The sequence below is a fragment of the Rousettus aegyptiacus genome, unplaced genomic scaffold, assembly GCF_014176215.1.
Source record: "Rousettus aegyptiacus isolate mRouAeg1 unplaced genomic scaffold, mRouAeg1.p scaffold_m13_p_16, whole genome shotgun sequence".
Classification (NCBI taxonomy): domain Eukaryota; kingdom Metazoa; phylum Chordata; class Mammalia; order Chiroptera; family Pteropodidae; genus Rousettus; species Rousettus aegyptiacus.
Window position 1 is genome coordinate 17020716 of NW_023416291.1, and position 22124 is coordinate 17042839.

At 35.7% G+C, this 22124-nt stretch overlaps 1 protein-coding gene across 3 annotated transcripts in view; it reads right to left on the reverse strand.

The window, feature by feature from the left end:
* Positions 1-22124, reverse strand: part of IQCM (IQ motif containing M) — a 412415-nt gene that overhangs the window by 384529 nt on the left and 5762 nt on the right. For all 3 annotated transcript variants that reach the window (XM_016144555.2, XM_036234284.1, XM_036234285.1), the window contains exon 2: positions 10058-10147. The gene's annotated coding sequence lies outside the window, so the exon portion shown is untranslated. The remainder of the gene's footprint in view (positions 1-10057; positions 10148-22124) is intronic.

Here is a 22124-nt window from a genome sequence, read left to right on the forward strand (position 1 = left end):
CACTTCTATTCACAGGCTTCTTTTTATTTTCATCATATACCATATCTGCCCTGAGAGGAAGAAAATATTACCAAAACAGTACAGTGCTACATATTTCTGAAATCAAAATAAGATTGAAGAACTTTGAATGACCCAGTCGATGTGCAATAGATGGACCAAGCTCTCGCTCTTAGCAATGAGGATACGTTAGCACCAGAAAACATTTACAGACGGTGGTGGGGGCGGGGGTGGTCTTTACAGATGGTTCAGTTCACTGACTTCCTGAGACAAACAAGGACACTGAGGCCCAAAAAGTCAGAGGCTTGCCTGAGGCGCCGCAGACTAATGTCAGTGAGCAGGGAAGGGAACTTGGAGTGCTTCTGAGTTCCTGCTGGTGCCCTTCTCAACACACCACTCAGATTCAGCAGCCCTACGTGACCAGCGACTTCCTCAGTTCTGGACCCAAAGAGCAGCCTCTCGATTAGCATTGTTGCTTTGGAGATCAGACCTACGTGATGAGGAGAAAATTTCCAAATAGTTAAATGTTGGCTGCCCTCAGCCAGTGTCCCTAAACTCTTTTTTTAATTTAATCGAGATATAATTGACATATACCATTATATTAGTTTCAGGCGTATAACATGATGATTCAATATTTGTATATATTGCAAAATGATTACCACAATAAATCTAGTTAACATTGTTTGCCACACATAGTTACAATTTTTTCTTGTGATGAGAAATTTTAAGATTTACTCTCTTAGTAACTTTTAAAGACACAATCAATACAGCATTAACTATAGTCACTTCATGGTACATTATTATATTTCCAGGACTTAGTTTTATAACCGGAAGTTTGTACCTTTGATCCCCTTCACCCTTTTCGCCCTCCCCTCCCCTCCCCCACCTCTGGCAACTACCCCCAGTTACGTTACCAGTGGATTGAGGAAAGAGCAAAATGTGTGACGGAGATCAATTGTATAATGATGGGTGGTAATTAGCTTACAGTGGTGGACAATATTATGTAGTGTGTACAAATATCAAAATATACACCTGACATATATATAATCTTGTATACCCATTTTACCATACTAAAAAGAGATTATACGGAAGAGAGAAGACCAAAAAAAAAAAAAAAAAAAAATTTCAGCCACAATGAAAAAAAAATGCAGCAATTGTTGTAATAATTCCAAATTAAATGAATACAAACACAGTAAAGAAAATTGGGGAAAGTGCTAGTTAGCTAATGAATAATTTTATAAAGTGTCAAAAGCAACTGACAAGAAAATAGTAATATTAATTAATACCAACTGGCTTCTCAAAAATTAACTAGCAGCCCCTCTGAGGAAATGTGATTTCTGGGTCACAGTTCACAGATTCATGTGGCATTTGGAGTAAGTCCTGCATCTCTCGACAGTCTGGACTGTGAAGAGCCCTCAGATGTAGCAGTGATCTCACTGAGCATAAATCGTGCCGGGCCTTGGTTAACTTCCCCGTCTTGTACCATCTCCCAAAAACTGTGGATTATAACACATTAATGTCTCAGGAGGCAGTGGTAGGGGCAACCTTAGCTTTTCTGTGTTAAAATGTTAACGTGAGTACGTGAGTGTAAATGTTAAAAAGAGGACAATCGGGACTTTTCAGAGCAAAGTGATTATCTTTTTCAATAACTTCTTTAATTATAAAAGTAATGCCTATTTATTTCATAGATTGTGGAGATGGTAGACAAGCACCTAGAAAAGAAATTAAATCCACCAATAATCTCCTTCTTCCTGAAATGACTACTATAACAATGGATCATGAATTTTGCAATATGGATATTGTACCAGGACCGTGATGACAGAACTAGTGGGAAAGGGGGAACTGGCTGAGCCAGATGTACCATGACAGTTAGGGCAAGAATAAAAAGGGTAAAAAAAAAAAATTAAGAAAACTTTATGGATTATTTTGACAAAAACTATATAGAACACTGTAAGAGATTTTCACACCCTTACTGTCACACTCATCCAGCTCAGAGGGGCAAAAACTGAGATGTTTAGCTTTGCATTCTTGGCACCCAGCACACCTAAAAGGAAGGATAAAAGGAAATCCTTGCGGTTTCTCACCTAGAGGACTCGCTTGTGTGAGAAACAGCTTGAATGCATGTCAGCGAAGCAGAATGTCTATCCTTGGAGCTTTTCCACTTAAGATTCATATTCTATATCATTTTTGTTTTTTCAGTCCAAGGCATCTTAATACATGTCTGCCTTTAAAGCCCTCAGTTTCAGATGACACCTCTGTCTTTGAGGTATTCCGCAGAGTCCTCCCTGCGACTGAATGTCATATCCATCACACACCCCCTATTCTAAGTCAGAAAATCACAAACATACTCAGACATATGCGTTCCACCATTTTCTCACGATATATTAACACACAGTGAGAAAATAATAGTGGTCAAGTTCAGTTTAATGAAGTGAACTTGTATGTTATATGCCAGCAACTGTCCTAAGTATGAGTGTATAAAACTAAAGACATTCTCCCAGCTCTTGAAAATCTCAGTCTAAACAGGAAGATAGGCACAGAAATTATTTTTGTACAACATGTTAAGTGCGAGTAACTCTGGTACGTGGAAGACAAAAGAAAGACACTGTACTAACTTCCTTCAATGAACTTACCCTTATTTACAAAACTTATTCATCAGTTTCTTTGGTTTTGGAGTTTTGGGTTAGGAATTATTTTTAATTCAATTAGCGCTTCTTTTGTATAATAGGCATGTGTTAAGTACTTTACAGATATTGTCTCAATTCTCAACAACCCTGTGAGATTATCATTACTTCCACATTTTAAGGATGAAGAAACTGAAACCCAGACATTAACTTGCCCCAAATCATAGAACTAGTAAGATGACAAAGTTAATAGTCAAATAATAATCTGTCTCCAAAATTCATTCTCTTTCCCCAGAAACCTAATGCTCTCAGATAAATGCAGTGGACCATGATTAGAATGGCAATCACCACTGTTTGAAAAAGTGGTAAGTATGAATTCGAATACAATATCATATTCCTTAAACAATGTTCTTTTTCCTTGGGATTATCTTTATCTGGGACCAATTGAGTGCTCACTATTAATTCAGTCTCTTGCATTCCATTTTTTAATATGTACCCATGTTACAAAGGTAGTTCGCTTTTGGGATATAAAAATCAGATAATTACAGAAATATGCTGTTTGTGTTGATTATCTCTCTTAATTAACCATCTCCAATGATTTATCATTACCTTTAAGAAAGATTTCTATCCAAAACATAAACCCTGGCATTCAAGGCCCTGTCATAATTTCTCTCACCTTCACTATATGAAGTCTGTCTTTATAAAGCCCATTTGGAGCCCACTTTATCCTTAGCTAAAATTATTTATCAAGAACATCTCACTTACCATACACTTCCCAATAAGAACAAAGTTCCAAAATATGAACATTTGAACTATTGCTGACAATATGGGGGAACAATTTTATTTGATGTTACCAAATGACAAAAATGCTTGTCATTTTCATTTGAGCCTTCTAATTTAACTAATTTAAGAGGGAGAAAAAATGAAACTTTATTTAAAATTTAATTGTGTTGTATTCTGTCTCCAGACTGAAGAATTTTTAAGTTTCTATCTCTTAGGATCAAGTCAAAATTATATAACTTTTTTATTTGGATAAAACAATAATGTTACAGCTACTATGATTTTGAGTTGATCTACAGTTTAATTATTAAAAAAACTTTTTACAAAGCCTTATATGTTTACCATAGAACATTAGAAAATACAGATAAACAAAATTCAAGTTGACATACCATGTTTCTACCACCAAGAAATCACTAGTCTTAACCTTTTAGTGTGTATCCATGTTTTGTGTGAGGATATTTTTCTCTAAATTTATTTTTTGACTATTCAGATGCAAGAAACAGTTGTCTTTTTACTACTAAATGAAATCTATTAACCATATTTTGTGCCTCTGTTGTAAAGAGAGCGCACAAGATTGAGCAGATGAGCAAAGGAGATCAAGCCTTAAACTTCTCAGGAAGTAAGGTCATTCCAGGGTGAATTGCTCTCTTAGAGATAACTTCATGACCATCCAGGGACTCCTAGCTACGAAGTTGCAGATTATTACTCCAGATAGGCTAGAAAAAAAAAATGTCCAAATTTCTTCTCAACCAAAATGGAAATGTTTTTCCAAACACTGGAGAACAGGAAGAAGCACGGAAAAAAATTGGGAGCAATGAGTCTAAAGTAGAAAAGTAGCTTTAGTTTTTAAATGGCAATGAAATTGGCATTTCTCTTTTTGCCTGATCCTCTTCTAAGCACCTTACATGTATTAATGGATTTTACATTCACATAAACCCTATGAGATCAATACTGTCATGTGTCCTTTCACAGATGAGGAAAATGAGGCACAGAAAAGCTAAGTAACTTGCCCAAGTTCACACAGCTAGTTAATAAAGGAATCAGTGATCAAATTCTGGCCTTCTAGCTCCATAGCCAGATCTCTAACAACTACTCTATTCTGCCTCTCAGAAGGTCAGAGGAATGGGAAGAAAAAAATGCCTACAGGAAAGTATCTTAGATGTAGCCAGTGAAGTATAATTCCCCAGACTAAGCAGGCAACTTAAAAGGGCAAAGTCTACAATAATTTATTAGGAGGCTTCCCTCAATAATTTTACAGATAATGTCATCTTTGCAAGCCTGCTCCTCTGAAACACAGCCCTGACTTTTCCATAGTACAAATCTCCCACAAACATTTGGTCCAAGAAAAGCCTTCTTCATTTAAATATTATCAATAATTAAAATGTGCCACCATTAGGTCATTTCTAAGGTACTGTATTTAAAAAGAGGAGGGACGGGAGGAAATGACAGGGGCAAAAAAGTTACATGAAACTCAAACAACAGATAAATGTAACCACGGAGCCAATGAAAATTATGACCAAAACTCTCTGTGGCATCAAAAAATACATATTAAGAAAGTTATAAAGATTTTTATACAATAGGAATTCAAAGAAAAGATGTAAAAGTTTAGAAAAGTTGGCAAGATACCAGAAAGAGATGACCTTAGTAAAGAAATAAACAAAAAAATAAACCACGCAGAAACAAAGACTCATTCTGAGGCAATAAGCATGCTCCTGGAAACACAGTAAGGGACATGAAAGACAGGAATAAGATAAGTGGGGAAAAAATGAAAATAAAGAATAGAAAGTAAATGGCTAATAGTAAAGATGAAGGAGATCCACAATAGGTGTTTGATGTTTCTAAATAAGACAAATAAAGTAAAAATCTAAACAGTTGTTAGTCAAAAAGAACAAAGAATAACTCAAAGAAGATTTAAAACTAAAGATTTAAAAGATACACTCTGTTTAGGAAAATTAACACACAAAGCTTATCACTCAAACATACCCGAGTAAAATTAAAGGACTTCATATAAGGACTTCATATAAAGAATCTTTAGGCATTGAAGCAGGAAAGATCAAGCCAGACAGATAAAAGGGGAAAATTCAGAATCAGCTTAGACTTCTCAGCAACATTCAACACAAATACATAATTGGGAAATACCTGAAAAATCTTGAAGAAAGCAGAAGTAACCCAAGGATTTAATCCCAAACTAAATAAGCCTTAAAAATAAATATAACAGAAAACATTTTTGGACTTTCAAAAACATGAAGAATACATTTCTTCCTGAATCTTTCTGGAATATGTTATTAGAGAACAAACTGCAACCAACCAAGAGATGAATAGAGAACCTCCGATAAAAAGAGCTGACCATAAGCACTGACTCTGGTCATAGGACTAAAACTAAAATAAGTCTAAAACTGGGGGCTGGTATAATTAGCTGATGGACAGACATCATGCAATGTCCCCTGCTTCCTCTGTCACAAGATCCCTGAGTTTTAGCTGGGCCTATGGCTTCATTTCCCTGACACCCTCGCAGTTTATCATGGCCTTATAATTTAAGTACTAGGCCATAGGATATACACAGAATTAGTATGGGAAGCTTCCAAAAAGTGTCCTTAAAGGGAAAGGTTAAGCTTTTCTTTGTTTTTTGTTTTTTGTTTTTTTTTTTTCCCTCCCTGTTGGCTGGAATCCAGTGTTTTGGCTGGAGCTCCAACAGTCATCTTAAGACTCTAAAGTAACCTTGGAAATGGAAAGTCATAGGGAAGCAATGAGGTGGAAAGAGCACGAATCACTCATATCATAGAATATTATACACGCTCTGGACCTGCTGCCTCCATGAGAGAGAGACATAAACCTCAATTCTGTTTAGCATGTCACTGCTTTCTGTTTATTATTGTCAGCTCAACTTAGTTCTCATCAATACAGTTTGCTTTGTGCTAGTATTATATCTTACACCAAAATAAATTCCAGAGGTCTTGAATATTTAAATGCTAAAAACAAAATGAAAACAAAGTATGAAGAGAAAAAAACGAGAGAATTGTTTTTTATAATTTTGAAGGCCTTTCTAAATATAACACAAAACCTAGAGAACAGAATATGAAAGATTTATAAATTCAACTACATAAAAATGCTGCACAGAAAAAAACAAAACACCATAACAAGGTTAAAAGATAAACCGGGTAAAATATTTGCAACATGTTTTGCATTAGACTAGGGCTAAATTCTACTCTATACATTTGTCAATAACACCAAACAACAACGCTGTAGAGAAGCTGGCAATGATTATAAACAGTTTTTACAAAAGGAAATGAATAACTTAAACATATGAAAAGATGCCCAGTCTTATTTACACGAGAAATACAAGTTAAAGCTACTAAGAAATATTATTTCCTACCTATTAGATTGACAGAAATATAAAACTTTGATAATATATTCTTTTAGCAAGGTTTTGAAAAAAAGGTAGTTACCTATTACTAAGTGTACATTGATACAATTTATACTGAGAACGGTTTGACAATATATATCAAAATTACAAGTGCACATACCTTTGACCCAGAAATTCCACTTCAGAAATGTATCTTAACAACAATACATGGGAATATTTGTCAAATAATGCATGTCCAAGGATGTTCATTGCTGCATTATTTGGAAAGATTGGAAAGGACCTAAGTGTTTGTCAATAGGAACTTGCTAAATACAATACGATATATTTATATACCAGAAACCTATGCATCTCTGAGAAGGAGATTTCTATGAACTGATATGAAATGAAAAGAGATGCATTGTCAGGTGAGGGAATGCAGAAAAATGTGTATTATAGGTCCTTTTGTGTTTGAAAAGCTATATATATATATATATATATATATATATATATATAGTGTGTGTGTGTGTGTGTATATATATATATGTTTAAATAATAAATATCTTTTAAAATATATATAAGAAACCCATAATAGAAGTTGCCTTCAGGGAGAAAAATCTGGAAGAATCTGGCTAGGAGAGAAATAGACAAGGCTTGCTCTTAAAATTCACATTTCTGCACATGTTTTTAATATTGCAAAATGTCCATATATTATCTATTCAAATTAATTATTTAACTAGTTTTATATAAAATAGAAGGAAAAGGAAAGTCTCATGCAATAAAAGTCATAAAAATTATAGTTTATAATCTCCATTTATACATGCCATCCAAGCCTAACATAAATTTTTGAAAATGATATTTAAACTTTCAATCTCAGGTGGCATTCCAGATAAAAGTCAAAAGATTTATATTAGGTAGCTCTATAGAAGACAAAATATTAAAATAATTTGTTAATCATTGAAACTTGAAATAAAGGATGATGTTTATTTTATTCCATAGAAGCAATAGTTACAGCTATCTCAAAATAGGCTCAGTGTTGTTATGCTTAAAGAAAATCAGTTAATTCTATGAGAGCCAATTCTTTGTCTTGTTGCTGACCATCCCTGGAGCCTGTGACAGGACCTAACACAGAATAGGGCCACAACAAATATTTACAGAATAAATTAAAGTATTAAATGGAATTATAACAGCAACAACAAAAATGTAATGTTATCACGTACCATTGAAATTCACTGTAAATGGCCTTGCCTTAATTAGAATGAATCCAAGTTTCTGCCGTTCTGACTTTTATGCTGTCTAGGGTCTCATGACTTTTTACCTGTCGCATTTACTGTGCTCTGAAGAACAAACTGCAAGATTTACAATTTCTGGGGCAAATTTTCACGTTGTGGCACTTGCTCTCTTTTCACACACACATACACACACGCTCACTCACACTCTTCTCAATTTTACTCTTGTTAGGCTGCTCATTTTTCATACCAGCTGCTCCTCCCACCTGCTCCCCCAAAACATAATGTAAAGCCTCCATCTGACGCACAGAAGGGACACCAACTAAGATAAGGGTGAATTTCCGAGGATGGTTCTGTTCTCGAGTGAGGCAGAGGGTGTTGAAAGAGCTCAAAGCTAGGTAGCGAGCCGATAATATGATTTCAATTCAGACACAAAAATAGAAATGCTCTGGCATCAATCAAAAAGAAGAGGAAGTTTTGATCTTCAGGGAGGATTTTTCCTTTAGGCCGAAGTTCAAAATCCAAGTCCTTCCTTAGAATGAAGGCATTTATTAGGTGAAGACTTCAGTGTCTTCTCAGAAAGCCAGGAGAGTCCTGATAAGATATTTTCCCTTAATCTCAGTAACTTAATTTTCAACTTGTGATGAGGTTTAATACGGACATTACATGCATATTTCTCATCACGTAAATTGACTCGAAGAAATTGGGCACTCTGAGGTCCTTAGAAAATATCATGGAAACGTACTTACTTTTTCTAGAGAAACCTGCAAAAGTTGCCCACAGTAAAGTATATTTGTTAAATTTCAAACTGAAGTATGGAACTGAAAAATGTAATTCATGTATTTTTTTTTTAATTTTTAATTAAGATGAGTTACTGATATAAAATTATGCTGGGATCTGCTTCTTGTTTTTCTTTCCTGGGAGTATAGCTTACTTTTGTTGAATTAAATTATTTTTTATTTTAATTGGGAATTTAAAGCAGAAGAGAAGAAGGGAGACCAGTCAAGTCAAGCGACAAGGGCAGGAGGAGCCACTGCTAAAAATGAAAGCAGAAGCTGGGAGAGACCAGATTAAGTCCTGAGAACCAGAAGCAAAAGCCGTGGTAGAAAACCTGGTTGCCATGGAGTGAGTAGAGTAAGCTTCTCCAGAGCCTGAAGCCTAGCGCCCAGCCAAATGAAATGAATTCTAGTAAAAAGCGAAGTGGATATAAGCATCGAGATGTTTATTCAAGTGCAGCACTGCCAAGTGGAAGAAAAAGGAACTACGATGGTACATCCAAGCCTGACTCCTGAGAGCTTTATCCATACATTATCCAATTAACGTTAATAATATTCTCTGTGCAAAACCCTTCTCTGAGTGCTAGAGTGAACGAAACAAACATGGTCTCTAACCTCAGGGAGCTTACATTATGGCAAGGTCAGGGGGAAGAGCGAATAAACAAATAAGTGCCTGAGTAAAAGTAAGCGGAAAAAATATTTAAGATGATAATAGCACAATAGAGGAAACAACAAGGAGGCTGAGAGGTAGAACGGGAGACGGGACTTATTTTAGAAAGTGGCCCGGAAAGGCTGCCTGAAGCGACATTGAACTGAGGTGTGAAGGATGAGAAGAAGCCAGCCATGAAAAAAATGGAGGAAGAGATTTCTAGGCAAAGATCCAGAGATAAGAAACACTGAACACTATTCAAAGAACTGCAAGAAAATCCATGTGGCTGCAAACTGGTCCTCCTCCTGCAGGCACCCTCTCCATCATGGTTTATCCCACAGCTCACAAGCATCCTGAAATCATAGCCACCCAGAGTATCAAAATTATTTCTCCTCTTTCATTTCTCTTGAGAAACACTGTCTAAACCATGACCTCAAGCTGGTGACAAAGAAAAAGGAAATTTTTTTCAAAAGTTGTTTTTTGTTTTGTTTGTTTTAGCATAATGATATACTTTGAATACTGAAAAACACTGAGAGGTTGTCTTATGAATGCATATGCATGTGTATGTGTCTATACAAAGGCTCAGCCACCTAACTCAGAATCACTGGCCCTGTTTACGAGGTTACCATGGCATCCATCTGCAGAGCGCACAGCTCACTTACCATCTGGCTGGGTTTCCCTGGTAGGTCTCAGCGGGGAGAGGTCTCTTTAGGGAACTGCACGGCTAGAGAGAGTCGGCAGGCAGCCTAGAGCTGATGAGGGAACAGAAAGTGCAAGATTAAATCCATCGTGGTCTGAAGTCTGCTCCTTCCTTGTATTCATTGGTCATAAGGCTAATATTTGGAGAATAAGTTATTTTCTATATGAAGAATGTTTGAGCCTTGGTCCACAAAACAGGAGTATAAGAAATGTCGCATTTCTTTCTTCTCTTTCTATAAACCTAAATAAACCTCAATCTCTGTCTCACCAGGTGGTAGGAAATTCAATTTCATTCATTATAGGTTTCTTTTCTTCCTACTCACTTCTACTTCAAACTCAAGGTCATGCAAAGGTCTCCATACTGAGCTCATTTAGAAAGGTCAGAAATGACTTTTTTGTTTTTTTTTGGAGGGCTCTGAAACAGCATTACCTAGATTTTCATCTTGATTCTGTCACTTAGTGGTGTGTGACATTGGTTGACTTAAGCTTTCTGTTGATTAATGGAGATAATGATAGTAACTTCCCTCATACGGTTATTGGATGGTCAGAAGAGTTAATATATACAAGGTTCTTAGGATAATGTCTGGCCCTGAAGCATGCAGAAAGTATTTATCACCATCATTGTTATCATTTTTACATAATATGAAAGTTTCTGGGACTCTCCTGCAGTAACTGATTCACTCTGGTTATCAGAGATGCCCACCATCCTAGCCCAGAAGGTTTCCTCGGATCACAAGGCTCTGCTGCTTCCTGCTGAAAGCACCTAAGCCTCTGAAACGTTGTCCTCACCCAGGGCAACACCTTAGAGCCACAAGCCCCTACCGATGTTTCCGCCATTCCCTAGGAATCTCTGCAATCACCTCCCCATTTTCCCGCTTAGGATCCTTGAAAGCCTCTTCTCCCCCAGAGAACACCAGCAAAATGTCTTCAGTAGTTTTAGTCTTAACAGCCACAATAAAACTAAGCTTCAGAAATGAGCAGAAACCTCAAGCAATTGTTGCTGCTTGAAAAAAAAAAAAAAAAAAAACAACTAGCTAGCAACTTGAGAAGGGGTCAGAGAAATGGGATAATACAGAAAGAATAAACAGGAATCTTCCTGCCACACTGATTCTGTAATGTTTGCTTGGGTGAATTAGATCCACTATTTTCTTTCTCTTTTACTTTACAAAGGTTACTTGACCTCCTTAAATCTCAGTTTCCTCATATAAAATCAGGATAGTAACAGAACCTATCTCTTCACAGGGATGGTGTGTAGGTTAACTGAAACATATACAGCTTGGCAAAATGCCCAGCACAGAATAAGCTCTCAGCAAATACTAGTCCCCTCCCTTCACTTTCCCTTTTCTGTAAAGAGACCACCACCTTTCTCTCTTTCTGACTCGTAAGTCTCATGAAAAATCACTCCTTTGAGCTTAGGCAAAGGTGTGGTCTCAAGAAGACAACAATTAAACATAATTCAGTTACTGAGGAAGAAAGGGGGTTGAGGTTTTAACCTTTCCCACAGAACACATTAGTCTGGATTTGATTTTATTACACAAATGGTTTGTCTACTATTCATCTTATTAGTCAGTTTTGAGGAAGTAGCAAGAATTGCCTGGGGACTATAGAGCTTCAAACCTGAACATTTGTCAACTTAGAAGTGGGGGAAGGGGGAAGGAACATTGGTCTCTAACCAAAGGATAAGTATCAGGCCACAAGGAAAAGAAAATGCACGGTTTTCTATATTCAAAATTCTGCCTGGAATTAGCCCTGGTCCAGCATGAGAAAACAAAGTAAAATAACGCATATCATTAATAGTGTCAACAATTCAATAGATATTTCAATCTACTCTGCTTGACTATGTCAATAAGAACTTGCAAGTAATACTTCTTGCCTTATGATAATTAACTATATCTTTCAATGACAGGATTTATGTAAAACTAGAGAGTTCAATTCAACCAGTATCCATCATGCCCCTGTTACATGTCTTCATACTACAAGTTCTTGCAATGACAAGGAATCAGTCTTCTCTCCACTAAAAGTTAACTCTGAAAGATCCACTCTACATAACCAAACGAGGGTTCGGGAATAATGTGCTATTCACATAACTTTAGTGATATTACACAGAATTCATCGTTTCTGTTCCACTTACAGCTGGTTTGAGACTGTTGCACTGATGAGCGAGAAGATGGCTGATGAGGTCATGATGCTCAAAAGCCTAAAAGGCTCTTCAAAGGAAGAGCCAACACTGTGAAAACCCAAGCTCAGGCAACAAAAGGGCTGTGGAAGCTTAGAGTACGTAGAGGACTGAAGACAGGCATGAACTGAAGACTTCAAGAAACAGGTAACTGGTAACCTGTGTGATAACAAATGCTGAGGGAAAACCAAGGTCTTATTGACCTTGAGAGTCTAGGTAGCAGAGCAGAGAAGGAACTACTGTAAATGGTACTGTTTAATTTGGGTTTCCATTTGTTTGTTGTCACTATGTAGAAAAGCCGTTGGTTGCTCTGTGCTGATCTTGTATTCTGTGGTCAGACCAAGAGTGGTTGGTTGGTTGGTTGATTTCAGATTTCTTGGGATTTTTCTACATAGACAATCATGTCATCTGCAGTTAAAGATGGTGGTTTTATTTCTCCTTACATAATCTGCATGTCTTTTATTTAGTTTTCTAGCCTTATTTCACTAACTAGGACTTCAGACACCATATTAATAAAAATAGGATGAGCAGACATCTTTAACTTGTTCCTGATCCTAGAGGGAAAGTATTTTGTCTTTCACCATTAAGTCTGATGATAGCTGTAGGTTTTTGTTGATGCTCTTTTTGGGTTTAATGAAGTTCTGTATTCCTTATGTACTAAGAGTTTTATCATGAATGAGTGCTGAATTTTGCCAAATGCTTTTTCTGTAAATTGGTATAGTCATGTAGTTTTTCTTCTTTAGTCAGTTGATATAGTTTCTTACATTGATTGAGTTTCAAATGTTGAACCAACCTAGTGTATCTGGAAAAAATCCTACTTGGATGTAACACATTGTTCCTTTCACACATGGTTGTATTTAATTTGCCAAAATTTTGTTGAAGATTTTTACACTTAAGTTCATGAGAGTTACTTGTCTGTAGTCTTCGTTTGGGGACATTCGTCTAGTTTTTGTTATCAGGGTAAAACTAGCCTTATAAAATGAGGTGGGGCTTCTTTCCTTCTCTGCTATTTTCTGGAAGATATTGTATAAAATTTGTGTTATTAATTTTTTGAATGTCTGATAAAAGTCTCTAATAAAGCCATCTGGCCATGATATCTATTTATTTATTTATTTATTTATTTAAGTACTTTAAAATAATCAGTTTCTTTAATTGTATGTCTATTCAGGTTATCTATTGCCTCTTGGCTGAGTTTTTGGTAGATTGTTAAATTTATGAATACAAAGGTATTCATATTTGTCCCTTATTAGTCTTTTAATGATACAAGATCTATAAGTATATTTCATTAAAAATATTGGTGACTTAGCTTAAAGTATATTATTTTTAGAACTCTATAGGGGTACATTTTTTTTTATTTTCAGTAACAATAATGACTTAGTTTAGTTAGCTTTAAAAATCCTCATTTCCTTCTTTAATTTGTATTTCTTGTCAATATATGAAATTCCTTAGAATTCTTTCTTAGAAGATTTCTGATACAACTGTAGAGATGCTTATCACGAGATGTCTCCCTTGGCCTGTAATAACACCAAGAGGTGGGAAAGGCTGAGTTTCTTATCACTGGGAATCACTTTTATATTCTTGCAAATATTTCAGAATCTGATTTCTATTTGGAGAAGAAAAATCAATTCAGATGTAATCTTGTGGGGACTACTCTGGTTTTTCTGAATATTTAACATATGCCTCCATTTAATATGTAGATTACAATACTCCTATGAAAAGAATTTAAACAAATTGCCATTTAGTAGGTAATTACTAAAAATGTAGTTGAAGTTGTAGCATTAGTAGCCTGGAATTAATAAGTCTATTTCTTGATCAAGTCATTATAGTTTAGTTAAATAAAATATATTTCTTTAACTCAAAAAAAAAATATATTGGTGACTTGTTTCATCTCTATTTTTTTCTTTCCAGAAGTTTATCGGTTTTATCAATTTTTTTCAAAGAACCAGTTTTTTGCTTTATCAATTTTCTCCAGTGTTTTATTTTGAATTCTACTTATTTCTGCTACCGTGATACCTGCTCTCCATTCCTCTGCTTTTTTTTATTTTATTTTTATCTTATCTTTCTGATTTATTGTGATAGGAACTTAGGATTATTAATTCGAGCTTTTTCCTCTTCTCTAATGTAAGCATTGAGTCCTCTCAGCACTGCTTTAGCTATATCCCATGAATTTTGATATACTATGCTTTTACTTTCATTCAGTTTTATGTATTTTTAAATTTCCTCTGAGATTTTCTCTTTGATCCATGTATTATTTAGAAGTATATTCTTTCATTTCTAAGTGCTTGAAGATATTCTTGTTGTCCTTCTGTTAGTGATCTCTAACATTATATATTAGGTCAGAGAGCATATTCTGTGTGATTTCAATTCTTTAAATTGCTTAACGTTTATTTTATGGTCCAGGATATGGTCTATGGTCTATCCATAGTGCTTGAAAAGAATGTATAATCTTTTTGTTGAATGGGTTGTTCGGTAAATGTCAACTGGACCTTCTTGTTTGATGGTGTTGTTCAGTTCTATATCCTTGATAACATCCTGTCTAGTTCTTGCATTAGTTGTTGAGAGTGTGATGTTGGTGTCCCCAATTATAAGCAATCTATGTTTTAACAAGCCCTCCAAGTGATTCTGAGAACCACTGGCCCAGAGCAGAGTAACTCAATAAAGTTAGCTGAGTTGAATAAAACATCACACTCTTATTAACTATAAATTAGAAATTTTTAATGAACTTGATACTGTTTTTTTAGTGAGTACAAAAAAATTGTTACATGTTAGAAAGGTGGGATACAAAGTAAACTCTCGCCCCAATTATTTTTCCATATATAATTAAAGTAGGCAATTAGTTGTGCCACAACTACCCCCACTGGGGACAGGTTAACCACAGCAGTACTGTACATAGGAATAGTATACAGGAAACTCTGGCGTTTTAAATAAAAGCCAACTTTTATTTCTAAAGCAAAATTTTAAACTGAAGTGAAAATCAGCTTAATACATTAATTCATCATTTCTGATATTGGTCAGTTTATGTGTGCATTCAATTAATGCATATTTATTGATCTCCTCTTATGATCCAAGAATGATATCAGGCACTAAAAATAGAGCCGAGAACGAGACATAGAGTTCACTATATATACAAGTAATTATTTTAATTATAATTATAATAGATATTAGCAAAAAGAGAACCACGATACTAAGATAGCACAAAATAGTAGGCCTAGCCTGGTCCAAGGAGATAAAAGAAGTTTTCCTGATAAACTGAAGGGTATTCTGAGATTTAAAGGATGAGTTAGCTTTGGCCTAATTAAGAGGAAGGAAACGAGCTTGAAAAATCAAGGAAACTCAATTTACCAAAAACTAAAATAGATATTTTGGCCTTATACTGGAGTTAGAAGTAAAGACACACTCACAATAAAATCCAGGGTGATGAAAAGGACTAAAATAAGTAGCCATCAACCTGGCTTCTAGCCAATTCAAGTGCATCTCAACAAGTCAAGGAGACTGCGATTCTATGAAATCACAATAGCTTCCTTTTTTACCAAATCCTACTATGCTCTGGGAACAATACCAGGAACCTTCTGAATATTTACTCCTGTAATTTCTTGGATCTGCATCAACAAAGGTTTGTTCTACTACGATTATGGCCATGTGGGGCCAAATATATTTAAAAGGTGAATGAGAAACAATCAAATTCTGCATTTGGAGATCCTTTATTAACTCCTGGGCATTGGGGAGGATGAGAAAATAACCCAGAGATAGGAAAGAAAATTAACATTTATTAAGTGCCAAGGAAAAATAAACATATGTACCAGGCACTAGACTGAGAGTTGTCTCTCTTCTAAACTTCACAATAACCCTAGGAAATGGGCTTTAATTTTCTCATTTTAAGATGTAGAAAGCAAGACTCAGAAAGGTAAAGTAACTTTCTCATGGTAAAGTTGGTAAATAGCCAAGTCAAAAGCTGAATCCACGGTCTTTTGAGAAAAGCTGGGCCGATTTGCACTTGAGAGCTGTGCTCCATCCCAGGGACACTTGTCTCATTTTTCTTCTTTTCTCATTGCTTATTTTCCTTGACATCCTAGTCAGCCCCGAGGTTTACTGTAATCCTCCCACCCCCGTCCCTGCTTCTCTCTGGCTCTCATTATCTCCACCAAACTCCTTCTGGAATACTCAATAACCAAAGCAAAAATTCCCCTTCAATCTGAAAAACCTGAAAGGCTACTTAATAAGTCTAATGTCAAGAATTCATAATGCCAGGGAAGTCCAAATCCATTATTTCACCTTCCTTTCTTTATTATAGTGATGTAGACAGAATTTTAGGACTTGGAGTCTACAGGAAACATTTTTAGCTCTGCTACTGATATATTACTCTGTTTCAAGATCTTATTGCTATTGTATCAGTATGATTTTATTTAGATTTTAATATGACTTTGGGGGAATGTGAGGTCTGTAAAATATATTTATGTAACTGCAATAAAAGAATTGAGATGTCTGTGAAGGGAACAAATGAGAACAAAACACTGAAAGATTCTGGGAATTACTGTGTATATTCTATTTCTGTTACCTAGTATGAAATTCATTTAGGAACAATTTCCTAAAGTATACAGATAAAAATTGAAAAGCCACAATATAATTTCAGTGGAGAATAAGATTGTGTGTTATGGGTTTTTTTCTATTCTGGACAAATAAGATATATAAATGCTCCAGAAAACTATGCTTTTTCAGGTTCTAATTTACACATTAACAGTGACTTTAGATTTTAATCAGTTGTGAAACACACAACCATAATTCATCTAGGTTGTAATGAGAACCATCAGGTAGAATGAATGTAAAAACATGTGAATATCATTTTCAAGGTGAGTAGTTTAGTTCGATAAAAAAAAAATACTGAAAGTCTGTGAAGCTTGTGTATTTCTTTTTCATCTCTGGAACAAAGCACCAATCAACATTAGTTTTAAAATTATTGGATTTTCAATGTTGTTTCAAACAAATTATTTTTTTATTCTTCAGATGAACAAATATTCTACAGACATTAGCACTAGGTTGGTCACTGCCCAGGCAAGCAGAGAATCCTGGAGGGTTTGAGTAGAAGAAATAGAACACCAGCCACACTTACTCTGATAGCTGCCTTGCAATGCTAGTAGAGCCTTATATTGTTGAGAAGTAGAGTGAAGTGTCTGGTTTCCTGTGTAGCATATAGTTTTGTATCTCTACCTTGTACTTAGGACATAGATTTGTATCCTTAGACAGAAAAAGCTGCCAACAGAAATATTAGCCTGATTCCTCATAAACAGCCTAAATTCAAAAGCTCACTCAGTGAGAACGAACAGATTAGGGAATATCCTCTATTTCCGGATTAGGAAAACCACAGGAGAAAGGCTATTCACTGCTCTTAGAAAAAACTCTAAGATTTGCCTCTTTTTCTCTTGTACCAACTTCAGGCAGATATTCAAACGGATGGACCTAAACTGAACAATTAATTCAGTTACTACCCTAGCCTCCTGAATGTGCATGTTTGTATATGTGCATGTGCATGTGTGTCTGTTTCAATACTTAAGCAGGGCAGGATTCTTGTTACCCTTAATCAAGTGGCAGACATGCTCAAAGCCAGATCCTGATATCCATAAACCGTGTCAGTACCCACCTCCTCCCACCAACTCTCAGATGTGTTTATCTTGATAACCACCTCAATGTCCACACACGTATCCAATCAACATGGGAACAAATATGTAAAGCCAGTGTGATTCAGCAAATATGTACTGACCACTTATACTCTATGAGCCACACATGTCCTAGACATCAGCCCTGGAGATACAAAGATGAATGAAACACAAGCTATAACTTTAGGAGTTCATAATGAATCTAGAGCTTAAAATATTTCACCAGCTAAGGAATAAGGAAAGAAATACGGAGGACACTTCAGGTGGCGTAAACCACATGAGTCACGGAAGCAAGAGTGTCATAGGAAAATGGTAAAGCACGTAATAGTCAAATTGGTCTTACTTTATCAATGAGCAATTAGGAGTCATTTAAAAGCTTTTGTGGTTTTTGTTCAGGCAGAAGAAATGAAAGCACCAGATCCATGTTTTAGAGATACAACTCTAGCAGCACTGTGGAAAAAGGACTGTTGTGGAGAGGTAAATGGGAAGCAGAGGGAGAAGTTAGAAGGCTATTTTCATAGTGAAGACATAATATAAAAGGGAATCACAGGTGGAAATTAGGCAATTTTTAAGAAATGTAATTTACAAAACCAATTCTAAAAGAGATAGAAAACCTAGAAAAAAAAATTAAGATAGAATAGAAAACATTGTCTAAGAGTCACGACTATTCCTGCATCAGCGCGCACACGCACGTGCACACCACCACCACACGCAAAACCACCGCCTACGAAACACCTTATTCAGGTTATTTCATAGGAGAAATCTATCAAATTTTTAAAGACAATTCCAGTGCTACTTAAACTATTTTAGAGTATAGCCATAAGGCACACATAAATAAAACATTGCAGTAATACCTAAACCTGACCGAGATAGCACACAAAAAAATATAAAACTACAGATGAACATTTTAAGAATGTCGGATGTAAATTACCTAATTAAAATATCAGCAAAGAGAATCCAGAATTATATTAAATGAACATGTAGAATTCTAGAAATAAAATGTATATAGTTAGTCATATATATGTTTACTATTAGGAAATTATCAAGGATCATCTCCAAATATGCTGCAAAGGCATTTAATAAAATTTGGCATCCACCTGTTTATGAATATTATGAATTGCCTATTTTTCTATTGGGTTATAAGTCTTTTTCAAATTAATTTGTAGAGTTCATATGGGAAAAATATTCACTTGTAGGAGTGCTTTCTATATTCTAATGCAGTTCCTCTGCAGCAAATGTTTTTTTTTCCTAGTGTGTGATTTGTCTTTTAATTCTTTTTATGATTTCTTTTGAAGAACAGAGGTTTTTAATTTCAGTCTAATCAAATATATTAATATTTTCCATTTAGTTTCTTATTTAATCTAAGCATCATTCTCTAAAACCTCTGAAAAAGTTTTATGCTTCAACATGTGATCTTAATAAAATTAAGCTTTTAATAAAATATGTGGATGCTTTCTTAACATAATAAAATATATATACCCAGTTTCAAAGCTAATATCATGCTTAATGAGGAAACACAAGAAGCATCTCATTAGAGACAAAAACAAGACAAAGATGTCCTTCAACCCACCACTGTTCAACATTTTTCTGTACATATTAGCCAAAGTAATTAGAGAAGAGAAAGATAAATAAAGTATATATATTGGAAAGGAAGAGGTTAAATTACTTTGTATATGGTAGAATCATATGCCTGGAGAACCTAGGAGAATTCACTAAAAAGCAATCATGAATAAGAAAATTCATGAAAGTGATTAAATGCAATAGTAACATTCAGAAGTCAATAGCCCATTTACAATACCAATAACAATTAGAAAGCCTAGCCATTTTAATATAAAAGTGTGTTTTTTTTAAAGTGCAAAATCTTCATGATTAATTGTTTTAAATGCTTTGAAGTCCTAAAAAAGGCTTGAACAACTGGAAAGTCATATTGTATTCTTTGACAGCAAGATTCAATATCGTGAAGATGATATAACTATAAATATAACATAATCCTTCTAAAATATCAAAACAATTGTTTTAAACTAGATAGGCTGACTCTAAAGTTCAGATGGGAAATATACACAAAAATAGGATAATTCTGAAAAAGAAGAAGAAAATACTAAGACTAGCGCTAAAGATATTAAAATGCACATATATAATAATGTAAAGATAATTAAAAGTAAGATATTGAAATATAACCAAGCAGACATAGCAACTGAACAGAAAAGAAATGTCAGAAAGAGGTCCAAACATATGTAAAAATTTCTTATTTAATAAAGTCATTATTTCAAATTGGCAAGGAAAAGATAGCAGTGAAAAAACTGGGGGAAATGGCCAACAGAGGTGATGTCACCAAAATGGCAAAGTAGGAGACCCCAGCCTCTGTTCTCTGACAAAGACCAATAATTAGACAGATTTACATGAATAAAAACAGCTCTGGGAGAGCTCTAGAGTCCACTCAACACTGTGGAACCTGATAATAGCCACACATTAAGGGAAGAAAGATGCCTCATATGTCTGCCTCCTCCCATCCCCCAAGCTTGCATTCCTCAGCACTGAAAGAAAAAAAACTCTTCAGCTAGAAAGAGTTCCCCTTGCTGGGTAAGATGAGTAGAATGAATCAGCTTCCCCAGCATTTCAAGGCACTATACAAAAGTCCTACTTTGGTTTCACCCAGACCAGCAAAGCTAAGATGTATAGAGAAAGGAACAAGAAAGGAAAGCAGGGATACCAATAGCATCCACACAGCAGAAACAATCACAATTCCCAGTGATAGGATCTGCAGACAAACCCAGCAGCTTTTGCCACTGAAGCTTACAATAGCATGCTGCCAGCGTGATACATTTCACTGGCCTCCACTGCTGTGTACACACCAGGAGGAGATTATGAAGTCATGGGAGAGCAGGTCAACATCCAGGGTCACTGTAGCTGTTTGCGGGCCTGGATCAGGACCTGTCTGCTGTCACTGGCCTGAAACTTTGCACTCACTTACAGCTCTTCCCTCCGGCTATGTACCTGCGTACACGTGCCAGACCCTGTCACCAGCCTCCACTGCCATATGCTGATGGCGAGACCCAGCAGCCACAGGAATACTTGCCAACATTAGTGTGTCTGAAGCTGACCCTGGCTACCTGCTCTGGACCCCACCACTACATGTGTGTCTGCAGCCAGCCCCTGCCACTACACAGACACCTGTAGCTGGCCCCTGCAACTAAGTAGGCACACATCACTGGCTCCAACCACCACTGCAGCCTTGACCTTAGGTGCTGGACCTGAAGGCAATACCAAGGACCCTCATAGCCTTGCAGCCACTGCAAATCAGCTCTAAGGACCACACAGTTATGGATGCTATGGACCCCAGCAGTCTGAGTCAAAAAGATATCACGTCTCCTCAGATCCAGTGCCACCACACATCCCTGCAGCACTGGACCCAGGGTCACAGCACATTCCAACATGCCCAACCTGCAGGTGAAAGTCTTCCCTTACCAAAGTCAATCCATGAAGTCTAGAAGAGCTGATTGCTTCTTCAAATATGCAGAAACCTTGCCAAGTTTGCAGGGAAATGTGACTTCACAAAAGCAATACAGAAACCTCTCATAACTGGCCCCAAAGAATTGGAGATCTGGGAATTGCCTGACTAAGAATTCAAAATAATTATGTGAAAGATGCTCAGAGAGCTATAAGGGAACACAGATAAACAATTTAATGATATCAGGAATTGATACAAGAACAAAATTTTAAAAATATCAACAAAAAGAAAACATTTTTAAAAAATCAAACAGAAATTTTGGAGCTGAAAAATACAATGACTGAATTGAATAATTTAATAGAGAGCTTCAAAAGCCAACTCGATCAAGCAAGAAGAAAAAAAAATGGTGAGCTCAAAGACAGACCCATTGAAATGATCAACCAGAGGAGCAGAAAGAAAACAACAAAAAGGAATGAAGAAAGTCTATGAGATTCATGGGACAACATTAAAAGAAACAAAGAATCAATCGCTGAAGTCCCAGAAGGAAAAGAAGAAAAGGGTAGAAAGCTTATTTAAAAAAAATAATGGCTGGAAACTTTCCAAACCTAAGAAGAAATTCGGACATCTAAGTTTACGAAGCTCATAAGTTACCATGAAATTTAAGTCCAAAACAATGTTTCCCAAGTCATAATAAAAATGTCTAAAATCAAAGACAAAGAAAAAATTTTAAAAGCAGCAAGAAGGGGAAAAATTCT